The sequence below is a fragment of the Crinia signifera genome, chromosome 7 (genome assembly GCF_055691185.1).
Source record: "Crinia signifera chromosome 7, ASM5569118v1, whole genome shotgun sequence".
Taxonomy (NCBI): Eukaryota; Metazoa; Chordata; class Amphibia; order Anura; family Myobatrachidae; genus Crinia; species Crinia signifera.
The window spans coordinates 38,914,875-38,928,407 of record NC_139223.1 but is presented as its reverse complement, the minus strand read 5'-3'; positions in this window follow the sequence as shown (position 1 = coordinate 38,928,407).

Here is a 13,533-nt window from a genome sequence, read left to right as displayed (position 1 = left end):
ATGTAACAATATGTAACACTTGTGCTTTCTGAATTTTCATAGAAATCTGTTTATACTCGGAATATCTTTACATATTAACAGGACTGAGATGAAGATCAATCTCATAAAGCAAGAAAGCGTAACGTTGAATAGTTCAAATACTTTCTGCCAGGATTATATAACGTGACTGTATCTCTAGCGCTAGTCCTGGGCCCCCAAAGGAAAAGGCCAATTATAAAAAGTTAATTATTGCTTTCATCTAATCCTATAGAATATACCTGCGTCCAGCAGTGGAACTAAAAAGTGTTGCCTCACAGGAAATTTTTCAAGGAAGTACGGACGGTGTAATGGTTAGCATTACTGCCTCACAGCGCTGAGGTCCTCGGTTCGATCCCCACTATGGCCCTAACTGTGCGGAGTTTGTATATTCTCCCCGTACTTGCGTGGGTTTCCTCTGGGTACTATGGCTTCCTCCCACAATCCAATAATATACTGGTAGGCTAATTGGCTCCCAACAAATTAACCCTAGAATGTCTGCGTGTGCGTGTACATGTGGTAGGGAATATAGACTGTAAGATCCACTGGGGCAGGGACAGTTCAACTATACTCTGTAAAGCGCTGTATGTATGTGTGCGCTATATTAGAAACTGTTACTAGATAAATAAATAAAGGAAACTCAACAGGGAGAGATATTCCCATCCTACTATCGTCCCAGACTGAACAGGTGTAGGGATGGCCATTATTGCGATCATCATCATTGGTTGCCATTGATGGTCATAGTTTCAACCAGTCATCGATGGTAGCATACTATGCAGTGGATGACCATCGATAGTTTTCCCTATAGCTGGTCATCCATTTTATTTGACTGAATGGCCCGTGGGCCAATCAGAACCTGGGAACGGGGCTTCATGGGTGTCAGGAGCAAAGCTATGCTCCGTGTCTCTGCCCCTTGGGAGAAAAAAACTACTTTTGGTTATGTTAAGCCATCAATGGAGGGAAACCATCTGATTCTCTCCATTGATGGCAAAACTATTCTACATCGGCCATAAACCATCGCCGATGGCCATTCCTAAACAGAAATCTTGGGGCCAAAAATGATATATTTGGGCGGTCCAAGAAAGTTCCTTTCTGGAATCCAGGCGGTCAGGTGGCTAGCTAGCGCCTTTATAAACCATTGGTGCACTGCAACAACCATGCTTACATCCCAACCTTGGGGCTCCTCACAAGCTTGGGACCCAGTATGGATGTCTTCTTTGACCACCCCTGTCACCGCCCATGGCCAATACACATTATGCCACACTGTACCCCAAATTCACATTATGACATACAGTATCCCCAGTTCATATTGTGTTGCATTACTGTACCTTATATTATGTAGCGTTATGATGCCCTCCTGTTCATTACAGTGATTGGGTCCATGGGCATACATAGATATATTGCAAGTCCCAAGGCAGAACTTTGTAACGGCCCTATGTACCACCCAATGGTGAAAACTGTATATAACACTTGTAACATTGACAGGGAAAACGGGCCCCTCATGGCTCAGGGCCCTAGAGACTTCTGGAACTGGAAGGCTAGTCAGGCCGCACATCCGCACAGGACCAGACGAACACACGCTCGCTGCTGAGAGGGATCCGGAGTCAGACAGTGACAGTCAGAGACAGTGAGGGCGGCCGAGGGAGGGAGGACTCAGTGCTGCAGCAGCAGCATCATATAATATCGCTGGTGAGCTCAGCTGAGCAATATATAATTCTGTATTTGTCTGCATACATTTTCATTATTTCACTTATAAAAAACTGACTGATTTGTAGCTATTTACCTAAGAGCCGCTGATTTGTGAGACTGACTGAGGGCACTGCGGTGGGTTGCATAATGTGTAATGGCGGGCACTGCGGTGTGTCGCATAATGTGTAATGAGAATTAGTGTGGGTTGCATAATGTGTAATGGCGGGCACTGTGGTGTGTTGCATAATGTGTAATGGACATTAGTGTGGGTTGCATAATGTGTAATGGCGGGCACTGCGGTGTGTCGCATAATGTGTAATGGTGGTGTGTGTGTGTGTGTGTGGGGGGGATTATTCATTTTGCTATGAGGCCCACAAAGTTCTAGTTACGCCCCTGGCTGGAACAACAAGAAACATTTCAAAGATAGCCATCTCGACCTTGTTAAATAACTGACTCATCTAGGAGAGCGCACATGTGAGTCTCGTAACGCCACTTTATTCATATCAGATCTCCACAGAATATTTGTTCTGTTTATGGGGCTTACTTAACTTTTTTCCTAGGAGGAAATTCTCTCAAAAATTGAGCTATAAACCCACATTCATCAGTTTAAGGTGCTGGCAAGTGTACCGCAAATAGCTTATCAGTGCGAAATTGCCAATTTTGTGCTTTACAGTGAAATAAACACTCTGGTACATAATGATATAGGAATAGGCTGTAAAATCCATCATAAATACCTTCCATAATTGGCATCTAGGCATGCATACTAAAACTGTGATTATGCAAAAATGTCATTTAAACTATGTATCTGATTGCCAATTTTAATTATCATACCAATTAATAGGGACAAGCATGTGGCCATACTACTGTATGTATGTAATCAAATGTGCTATTAAAATCATGTGTGTTCAGCAATAAGCCTAAAGGAGAAGTTTGCACAATTTTATAAAATAAAATTATGGGGAGGCAGAGGCGGAACTACCGTTGGTGCAGCAGGTACAGTGCGTCGGGGGGCCCTGAGTGCTAAGGGGCCCACTGCTATCACTCACTGTTTTTCCCTGTCACCCTCTGCCTCCCACTGCCTCTCCTTGTCACTCTCTGCCTCTCCCTGCCGCCAAATCATGTTGCATATTGTGAACTTGGGTTGGGGAGGAGGAGGGGAGCCCCAATTATAATTTTGGACCTGGGCTTACCACCCACAAGTTCTGCCACTGTGGTGAGAGTTATCCATTTTTTTTAGACAGATAAGTTGCCCATATGATATGACAGCCCCTCACTGTCATTTTACAGGTTGTGCTAAAAAAATGGTCAGGAGCTGATTGGTTGATATAGGCACCTTTTCAGCTTTATCTCTCGCTAATACAAATACCCAGCGCTGCAAGTATACATAACAAATCTGCCCCAAAGTGTGTAATGCGCATGCGCGCATATGTAAGTGGCGGGGGGCGTGGTTTTCGCCGCCCCGCCACAGCTGATCGGAGCGGAGGGGAGGGGAGCGCATTGCGCTTCTCTCCCTCCCCTCCCTGTGTCACTCAGACTAGGCTGTCAGGCGACAGCCAATCAGCGCTCGCGGGCTGGCAGCCAATCAGGAGCCAGCCCGCGAGATAGACAGAGCCAGGCAGAAGAAACGGGAGATGCGCTCCCTCCCCCTCCCCTCCCCAGGGAAGCAGAACAGCGGGGGACTATAGGGGAGAGAGGACCTGACTGCCCCGGACACAGCCAGCACTGGTGAGTTGTGCTGCTGTGGGGGCATTTATGTGTGGCACTGTGGGGGCATATTATATCTGGCACTGGGGGCATATCTGGCACTGGGGGCATATGTGTGGCACTGTGGGGGCATATATCTGGCACTGGGGGCATATGTGTGGCACTGTGGGGGCATATGTGTGGCACTGGAGGCATATGTGTGGCACTGTGGGGGCATATGTGGCACTGGGGGCATATGTGTGGCACTGTGGGGGCATATGTGGCACTGGAGGCATATGTGTGGCACAGTGGGGGCATATGTGTGGCACAGTGGGGGCATATGTGGCACTGGGGGCATATGTGTGGCACTTTGGGGGCATATGTGGCACTGGGGGCATATGTGTGGCACTGGGGGCATATGTGTGGCACTGTGGGGGCATATCTGGCACTGGAGGCATATGTGTGGCACTGTGGGGGAATATCTGGCACTGGGGGCATATGTGTAGCACTGTGGGGGCATATGTGTGGCATTGTGGGGGCATATATCTGGCACTGGGGCACTGTGGGGGCATATCTGGCACTGTGTGGGCCTATTAGTAATGGGCATCAGTTGTGCGGTGTAATGAGCATTATGGTGTGGGGAATAATGTGTAACGGGCATTATGGTATGGGCCATATGTATTGGGTGTGTGACGCGTAACAGGCATTACTGTGTAAACTTTGGCCGTGTGCCTTTGGCGTGCAATATTCCAGCCACTCCCCCTAGTGTCATATGACCACGCCCCTGGTCACACCCCCTGACCACGCCCATTTTTCGACGCGCGCCTTCGGCGCGCGGCACAGTACCACTAAGACCTTTTTCCTACTTGCACCACTGCAAATACCACTCCATCGGATCGAGGTAATTGAAGGTCCATATCTTTCCCAAGACTATAAAACATATACTGTACACTATATACATTCTGGTCATATATATTAAAGGTTAATTACTCCTCATCTCTATGAGGTGAAGTACGGCCAGTGACCATTAGAGGCCATTCAACAGACCAATTTACTCCTTTGTCTGCTAAAAGAAGTCATAACAGAAAGTGAAAGCAATTTTTGCAGGGACACTGATCTGTGCCAAACTTGCTGGATATGGAGAATGGAAGCTATGAAGACTGTGAAAACTGTCACAGCTCAAAGTGAAAGTACATTGCAGAGGCCGTCATTTTGAAGGGCTTTTAGCTAGTTATAGAATACAGTATGTCATAAAGACAAACTTCAGTTTAACTCTAATGGGCCTACACACGGGGAGATTTGCTGAGCATTCTGAGTGATTCTAGATCCCTCAGAACACTCAGCAAGATCGCTCAGCAAGCAGCAATGTGCTGAGTGATCTGTCAGGGCCAGGGTTCTCCGGGGAGAACCCTGGCCCTTACCGGCAACTAAGTAGACTTTTATGTTTTTGCTGGTGGGTGCTCAAGCCTGTTGAAAGAAGGTGTGGCCTTGTGAAAAGAGGCATGTCCTTTGGGGAGGGGGTACGGCCCTACATTTGGGTTGGCTATAAAATGTGTTTTAAAAACATAACTGGAAACTGTTTTGCGATCCATGGGTGCAAATTTTTTTCCCATGGGTGCTCAGGACCGGGAGCACCCACGGAATCGGCGCCTATGAGCCCAGGTAGCTCATGTCCTGGTGGCAGTGGAGGCTCCAGAGGTGAGGGTGCAGTGCAGTACAAAATTCAAATAGGGTCTAACCAACTGCCAGTGAGTCGTGTCCGGTGATGTTTGCCAACGTTTGGAGGAGCAATTTGGGGAGGCTCCCTTAATTTGAATTTTGAACTGTACCTCTGCCTCACCCCTGGATCCGCCACTGCCTGGTATCTAATGGCACCATTGGTCTATCATTTTATGTTTTTTACCACATGCGTTTTTGGCTGGCCAAGTCCGAACCTGGAAGCATATTAATAGCAACCCTGTAATTATCCCTTTGCTTCCAACTCTTCGCTAGGGCAGACTCTTATCGGAGAAGAGGATATTGGCAATATTCATGAATTGACATGAAAATACTATTTATTTTGGCTTTGTAAATTCAGTCATTACCTTTGTGACAAAGGTAACATAGGTAATCTGTTCTGTTCAGTTTCTAAGAATCCTCACTAGAGATTTCATGGTCCAAAGGCAAAAAAAATAATGGACCACAGCTCCGCAGGCACTAACTGCCAGTTCTACAGAACTGGCACTGCTGGTATACAGTTTCAGTAAATGTCACATTGAGATTGTAGATTAGCCTGGATTTAAATTTTAGTTGTGCCAACACCCATACCACACCCTAATCCCATTCCCATCTATTTGTATTGTACGCTCTGCAAAGGCAGAAATAGGTAACAGCCTACTGAGGAAATGAGAACACAAACACGAGAACCTGGAAGCACATTGGGTGTTGCTGAATGATGACAACCACATACCCTCCAACATCTGATGGGTAGAAATCGGTACAAATCTGGAAAGGGGCGTGGCCACTGGTAAAGGGGGCATGGCCAAAAAACCTTTTACATAAGGGTTATGTTTTATACAATTGAATAAATGCAGCCAACGCACCTTATTTCACGTGCTGCAGTGTGCCTGAAGTAAATTTCATGTGCTGCTCCTTCACTGCTGGGTTCGGCTCCGCTCTCATCGCCGTGATCCTCCACGTCGCGCTGCCTGGCCACCGCACCCCACACAAAGCTGCTCCCACCTCCGGCAGCTTTGCGCCCAGAAGGACGTCACTGCGCATGTGGAGAGCGCTGGCAATTCTTTAGCCCTGAGTGCGCCGGGTCAGCGGTGCCGGCGCGTAACGTTATGACGCGCACGCTGGCACAGGACCCCAATGCACTCTTGGGAATGCCGGGTGCTGGGCTAGGGGAGAGTGGCACACAGTGGCAGATCAGACTGCAGACTGCAGTGACACCGAGCCTGGAGGAGGAGTCGGGACGCCAGGGGAGTCAGGCCAAAGTGAATAAATCAGAATCTACTTATTTATTTAGCACCTTCAAAAAGATAATAGATAGTATCTGATTGGTTGCCCCTAGCAATGTCCCATGTAAAATAGAACTCCCGTCTTAGTAACTTCCACCCATTGTGTATGAAATCCGCACAATTATGAGGGCATGCTGTACATGGACTATTTCATAACCTCTTTGGGAATATCAGACACATTACACCCACTTTAGCCACTCCCATGTGTGGTGTCTGTTCCTGGACTGCCACTGATGATGTCATCAGCAGGCACCAGGTGGCTCTTCCTGGCCAATTAAAACTGTTTTCAAGTGGGCAGAGAGCAAATTCCCGACTTGCATCATTCACACTTTACCAAGGTCACCAACCTTGGAAGAATGGTGGAGGTAATGTGATGGTTTGGGGCTGCTCTGCGGCTGGTAAAGTGGGAGATTTGTACAATGTAAAAGGGATCAAGGAAGGCTATCACCATGAACAAGGAAGGCTATGACCATGATTGCTTGATTGGAGCCAATATCCTCCTCCAACAGGACAATGACCCAAAGCACACCTCCGAATTATGCAAGAACAGTTATGGGAAGAAGCAGGCAGCTGGTAGTCTGTCTGGAATGGAGTGGCCAGTGCAGTCACCAGACCTCAACCCCATTGAGCTTTTGTGGGAGCAGCTTGACTGTATGGTATGCAGGAAGTACCCATGAAGCCAATCCAACTTGTGGGAGGTAATCCAGGAAGCGCCGGGTGACATTTCTTCAGATTACCTCAACACATTAACAGCTACAATGCCAAAGGTCCGCAAAGCTGTAATTGCTGCAAAAGGAGCATTCTTTGACGAAAGCAAAGTTTGAAGGACAAAATTATTATTTCAAATAAAAATCATTATTTCTATCCTTGCTAATGTGTTGACTATATGTTGTATTCATTTTTCAACTCATTTGATAAATAAAACTCAGTTTTCATGTAAAACACGACATTTTTTAGAATGTATATATATATATGAAAAATATAGGGTGAAAAAAGCACCTCCTAGTGTAGTATTTAAATGGTGTAATCACTACACCTCCACCAATGGTATTTAACACCCCAAATTAAAAAGGTGTACCATATACAGTGGTTTCCAACCACTTGGCATTAAGCTTGTGTAATCACTCCCATGAGTCCGTCAGACAGTCTCTCCCTTTCCAGTCATCCGGTGTATACCAAAAGAAGGAGATAATAACAAAATAGAGATACTAGCGTAATATTGTAAATCACAATTTTTGGTACTTGTTTCCTAGCACGGCCACAACGATCTTGGCCTGGGGCATCGCAGGTAAAAAAATTGCGTCGGTCGCATCGGATGCGGGCTAAAAAATCGCATGCGATGCGACCGACGCGATGCCCCCGATTTTCCATAGGAAGACCATTGAAGACCATTAAAAAATACCCGAGATGCCCGCGATTGTGGCCGTGCTAGGAAACAAGTACCCAATTTTTTAATTAGCAGATAAAAGACAAATGCCCGTACAGTGTTAAAAACAAATGAGGCTTATCTGTAATACTTTCGGCCAAAGCATATAACCCAGGGGTATCTGCTGCAACACCCCCTCTGCTCAACGCGTTTCGTCCTTCTGTTATCTCATGGACTTCCTCAGGAGCATAAAAATACCCATGTGTTAACAGAAGGACGAAACGCGTTGAGCAGAGGGGGTGATGCAGCAGAATAACATTATATACCAGCTCTGTTGCCTTTCATAGGTGCTTCTGGCAGAACAGAAAGCGGCTCTTATTTTTTAATGGTAATAAACTTTACGTCAGACAGATTTAAGGTTGTACTGTACAAATCTGAGCTGTGTGCAGCATGAAACACAAATATGGACACACAACTGCACAGCTACTTTTTAATCCAAATGTGAGTGACCCTGATTGGAGGAAGATTGCAATTCTGCCTGTAATACATACTAACCTACTCATTAGAGGGGGAAGGTGGCGTGGCCAGTGGGAATAAGTGATGGGCGAGAGCATCAGCATGGCTTGGCTCCGCCCCTGCTATACATAAAACAGGCATTGCATAGAGGGGGGTTGGGCAACACTGATGCATTACAGCACAAATCAAGACGTCTGGACTCCGTTGGTCCACACACTTGTGCTCTACAAGTGGCCGGCAAAGGAGGGTCCAGGGCAGGGGTGCGGGACACTTTCCTTCTTGCGAAGGATAGGAAGACCATCCAATTTGAGGAAGCTTCCAGGGCATTCTGGGTAGACAGACAAGTATGCAATGAAATATTAAGCTGGCCACACATCTACAAGGTAAGACATAGGAAGAGCAGAAGCTTTTGTATGTTAGCTGGATGAAACTTGTAATGTAAATGCTGGAAAACAGACAAGTTCGTTTAATCAAAAAGATTTGTCCAATTTGCCCGATTGACCGTTTTTTGGAAATATAGGGTGGGATGTAATTGGGCATGAAAATCAAAAAGTGAGATATTTTCGGAGAGTTTTTCCATTTTTTTTTTAAAGCGGCAATCATTTACACTAGGTTAATTTTGCCATGTAATTGATTGCCGCTTTAAAAAAAAAATGGGAACATCTTTCACTTTCTGATTCTCACGCCCTATTACAGTCCGCCCATAATCTGTGTATGGACAACTTTAGCCACAACAAGTTCCATGGCATGACTCATCTCATCCAGTACAAGCGGATCAGCGTCCACTCTTCCTATGCGTTAATCACCGAGATATTAAAGTTATTTTGTAAACATCAATTATTTGTTTCAGTCCGGGTTCTGAAAGTCTAAAAGTAGGACCTCGGGCGCATGAATGTTACTAAATGTCCAATTATATACCCTCCTGAAACATTCACATAACAAGTATTATGCTAATCTGCGCGCTGTGATAGGATATAACAAGTTTATCTGAAAACATTTGAAACCATACAAGATCTAATTAACAAGCAGCCAGTGGGAGGGTGTAATTAACCAGAACTAATAGGTGTGGTGTTCTCCTCCCACAAGCCAAAAAAACTGTTGGCTGACTAACTAAAAGCGTCACATGTGGCTCATAAGTGTCAGCTCTGTGGTTCAGGATAGACCTGTATTCTGAGCTGGCCACTGCTAGCCTTCGGGCAAATATAGAATGACAGTACTGTAAATGTGCGTTTTTGGCTTACACAAAGACTTTTTCCAGCTAGTAAATGTAAGGATTAATCTGCGATACGATCAGCGCTTTAGTAACTTGCTCTGGAAAGTGTTAAAGACAAACAACTGTATAATTATCTTTTAGTATAATTACAGTACAGCTCTTTCAACATGACCCATTTCATCTGGTACGTAATGATCCGCACCTGTTTTACCACCTTATTTTCCAATTGCAGCATACACTGGAACAAATTAATTAATTAATTGTTAAAGAGAACGCAGCACGTGTCCGCTGTTTTGTATATTTGCTCAGACACAATGATGCCACTGAACAATATCATTCAATGCGTATGCTCTTTATCAGTGGTTCCCAACCCTGGTCCTCAAGTACCCCCAACAGTGCATGTTTTGCAGGTCTCCACACAGAATCACAGGTGACATAATTAGCTCCACCTGTGGATCTTTTCAAATGTCCCTGAATAATGAATGCATCTGCATGGTGACCTGGAAAACGTGCACTGTTGGGGGGTACTTGAGGACCAGGGTTGGGAACCACTGCTCTATATCGTCCACCCAGGAGTTCAAGGGAAACAGCAGCTGACAACATCATTTGTAAATGATATTATCTAGTGTCTAGCTTACATTATACCACATTCTGTAAGGGGTCCGGTATGATATGCCGGCGGTCGAAATACCGACGCCGGAATCCCGACCGCCGCAATGCTGACCTCTGCGCAGGTTTATGCAACCAAAATCTCTGAATTCTATTATCGGCCCTTATTCAGATCTGATCGCAGTACAAATTTGTTCTCAAAATGGGCAAAACCATGTGCACTGCAGGTGGGGCAGATGTAACATGTGCAGAGAGAGTTAGATGTGTGTGAGTTATTTTGTTTCTGTGCAGGGTATATACTGGCTGCAGTATTTTTACACTGCAATTTCAATTTCCGTTTCAACATACCCCGCCAAAATGTAACTCTCTCTGCACATGTCACATCTGCCCCACCTGCAGTGCACATGGTTTTGCCCATTTTGAGAACAAATTTATACTGCGATCAGATCTGAATAAGGGCCATCATGTAGTGTTCGAGATTGGTTACTATTACCATTCAGTGAGCTGGGGGGAACCATGTATTTTTTTACTTACACAGATGGCTGTATGGCCTATGCGTAGGAGATGGAAGAATATCTAAAAATTAAGAAAAAAAACTGCGCACAGGGTGAAGCCCATGGTGCTTAGGTGGGAACAGCTTGGGAACCACTAGCTTAGGGGGTAAGTCAGACTTCAGACTTGATCATACTTGCCTACCCTCCCGGAATGGCCGGGAGGGTCTCGCAAATCGGGGGGCAAGTCTCCCGCATTTCCCTACAGCCCCGGCTCCCACTCTCCCCGCGGTCTAAAAACTATGACTTTTGCGGTTCCGCGGGAGGGGGCGGGGCTAAATGACGCAATTCGCGGCATTTCACGGCATTTTTAGCCCCTCCCCCACCCACGGACCCGCAAATTGAGGCTTCAGCCCGTCATGGGGGCGGGGCTTGATGAACTCATCCGTGCCCCGCCCCCAAAACGAAGCCTCTACCCGCCCCCTTTCACTCCTCTCCGGGCTTCTCCCGGAAAGGAGTATGCCAAAGTTGGCAAGTATGGACTTGATCTCGGTTGTACAATTTTGCAATCCGTTCAATCATGGAATGACTGTGCATGCCTATGGCTCGTAGTACGTATGCGCAAGGCCAAATAGTGGTCAAAATAGTGCATAGATCTAATCACAATCCACTTGCAATTTACATAACAGGATGCCGGAGTTTGTGGGTAATAACCGGCTGTTTTCTGGGTGTGTCAGGAAAAATGCAGCCAGACGGTTTATGGGAGTGTCTGTGACGTCAGCGTCGGCTGATTGGCCTGATTACAGTATGTTGCTGAGTAATGGAAGGGACAGACCTGCTCACATTTGCACAGACCGGGAAAATCATTCCACGGTGAGTGAAGACAGTAGTGAATAGCGTTCCATTCACAATTCTCTCTCAGACTTGCACATGGCAGGATTTCACTGTCCGGGTGGTGGCTATCTACTCACAGTCATCTGCGAATTTGCAGGTGAGTGATCAAGTCTGAATTAGGCCCTTAGTACATCTGGATCATAGGATGGAATTCCAGTGTGTTCGATAGGTGCGAAGTGCTGTTGCCATGGACTTCATGTACGGAGATCAGACTGTGTACATTCTCTATGCTGGGCGTACCTTCCCGGATATGGTTTTATTCTGTACACAAGAATAATGCTTTATGTTGTTTTCTTTATTTGTAGGACACCTGCATTCTGTCACATGACACTCAACAGCTGGAAATTACAAGTGATTTAGGAAGACCAAGCATTAGTTGCTCACTGAGTGCTGCCATATTTATACAAGACCACATCATAAAACACAGTGGCCAGCTGCTTATAAGCAAGCTGTTCCTATATAATAATTGTTGCCTACCCATCTGCATTTTGCAGGAGACTCCCTGAAACAGTAGTAATCTCCCTTACTCCCTGCATAGTTTAGCACCTCCCTGATTTCACCTTACCCACATTATGCAGCTGTTAATAATAATAATGATCGCTATGGCAACATGGTATGGAACCACGTGTAAAGCACAATGCATGAACTATCCCTGACGCCTACCAGTGTCTTCTTTAACAAGATGGGGACGCTCAAGCGCAACCCATTGCCATAAATGAGGCACGCAAGCATCTCACAGGCACACACGTCCTATTCTCAGCGAACGGCACGCCGAGACAGGAAAGCTACAGTATGGCATGCCTGCAGTATGAACAAAGGTGACTCCATCTGTAGGAGACAGCAATGTTGGTATTAATACCTGCATAATTTCCTAAAATAATATTGTTACTAATGTTATACAGAAATATTTCATAACAAGCATTAACGCTTAGACACACCCATGTAAGGAGCTAGACACGCCCTTCAGGAAAAGTGTGACACGCCCCCTAGATGGCGCCTCAAAATTCTCCTGGATTGTGGTTTTCAAAAGTAGGCAAGTATGTATAAAATGTGAGCATTCTGCGCAAGTTGTCACACTTTGATCCATTACTGTTTTACATTATTGCAGATACTAGCACCAGCACCACACTGTATGCCAGGGAGATTCCTAAAGTGGGTGGCTCTCCTGGTCCCGGGTACAGAAGTCAAGTGTGTCAGAATCTGCCACTGCAGCTGCCTCGAGGATGTTATTTATATTGAATTGAACTATCAAAGACCTGCCTCTGACTTATCTGGTGGTCACTATGGGCCTTATTTTGGTTCATTCTTTCTGACAAAATCCTTCTTAGATGGACAAAACCATGTGCACTGCAGGGGGGGCAGATGTAACATGTGCAGAGAGAATTAGATTTGGGTGAGTAATTTTGTTTCTGTGCAGGGAAAATACTGACTGCTTTATTTTTACACTGCAATATAGATCTCACTTTGAAGTAAAACCCCACCCAAATCTAATTCTATCTGCACATGTTACATCTGCCCCACCTGCAGTGCACATGGTTTTGCCCATCTAAGAAGGATTTTGTCAGAAAGAATGAACCAAAATAAGGCCCTATGTCACCAGGCCCTTAAGTAGGGGTGTGTGGGAGGCGTGACATCACACAGCACCCAATGAGCGGTACCATCGCTGGCACATAACCCTGTCTTATGACGGCACCCTGCCAATGTACACCCTCTCGGAGTGTCATCAAGATGCTTCAGGCACTGTTTCACTTCCTGTAGGAGCTGGACTGGAGGCAAAGCCTGGGGGTAGGCTCCCCTGACAGGGTTTGTAGGGAGCTGACTAGCAGTGTAGTCATAGGAGGAGTGTTTAAGGAGAGGGTCATAGGGGGAGGGGCTTAACGGGGTGTTGGAGGGGTTTATAAGCGGGGTTCAGGCGGGAAATAGGGGTCACTGGGAGATTTTTCTTAACAGCTGAACATCAATGGCATCTCCCATGGCTTCCCCAGGCAACGCTGATGCGGAAGTAACCGCTGCGCTGGCTGCCCTTAGGGAGGCAGCGGGCACCAGAGGGGCAGA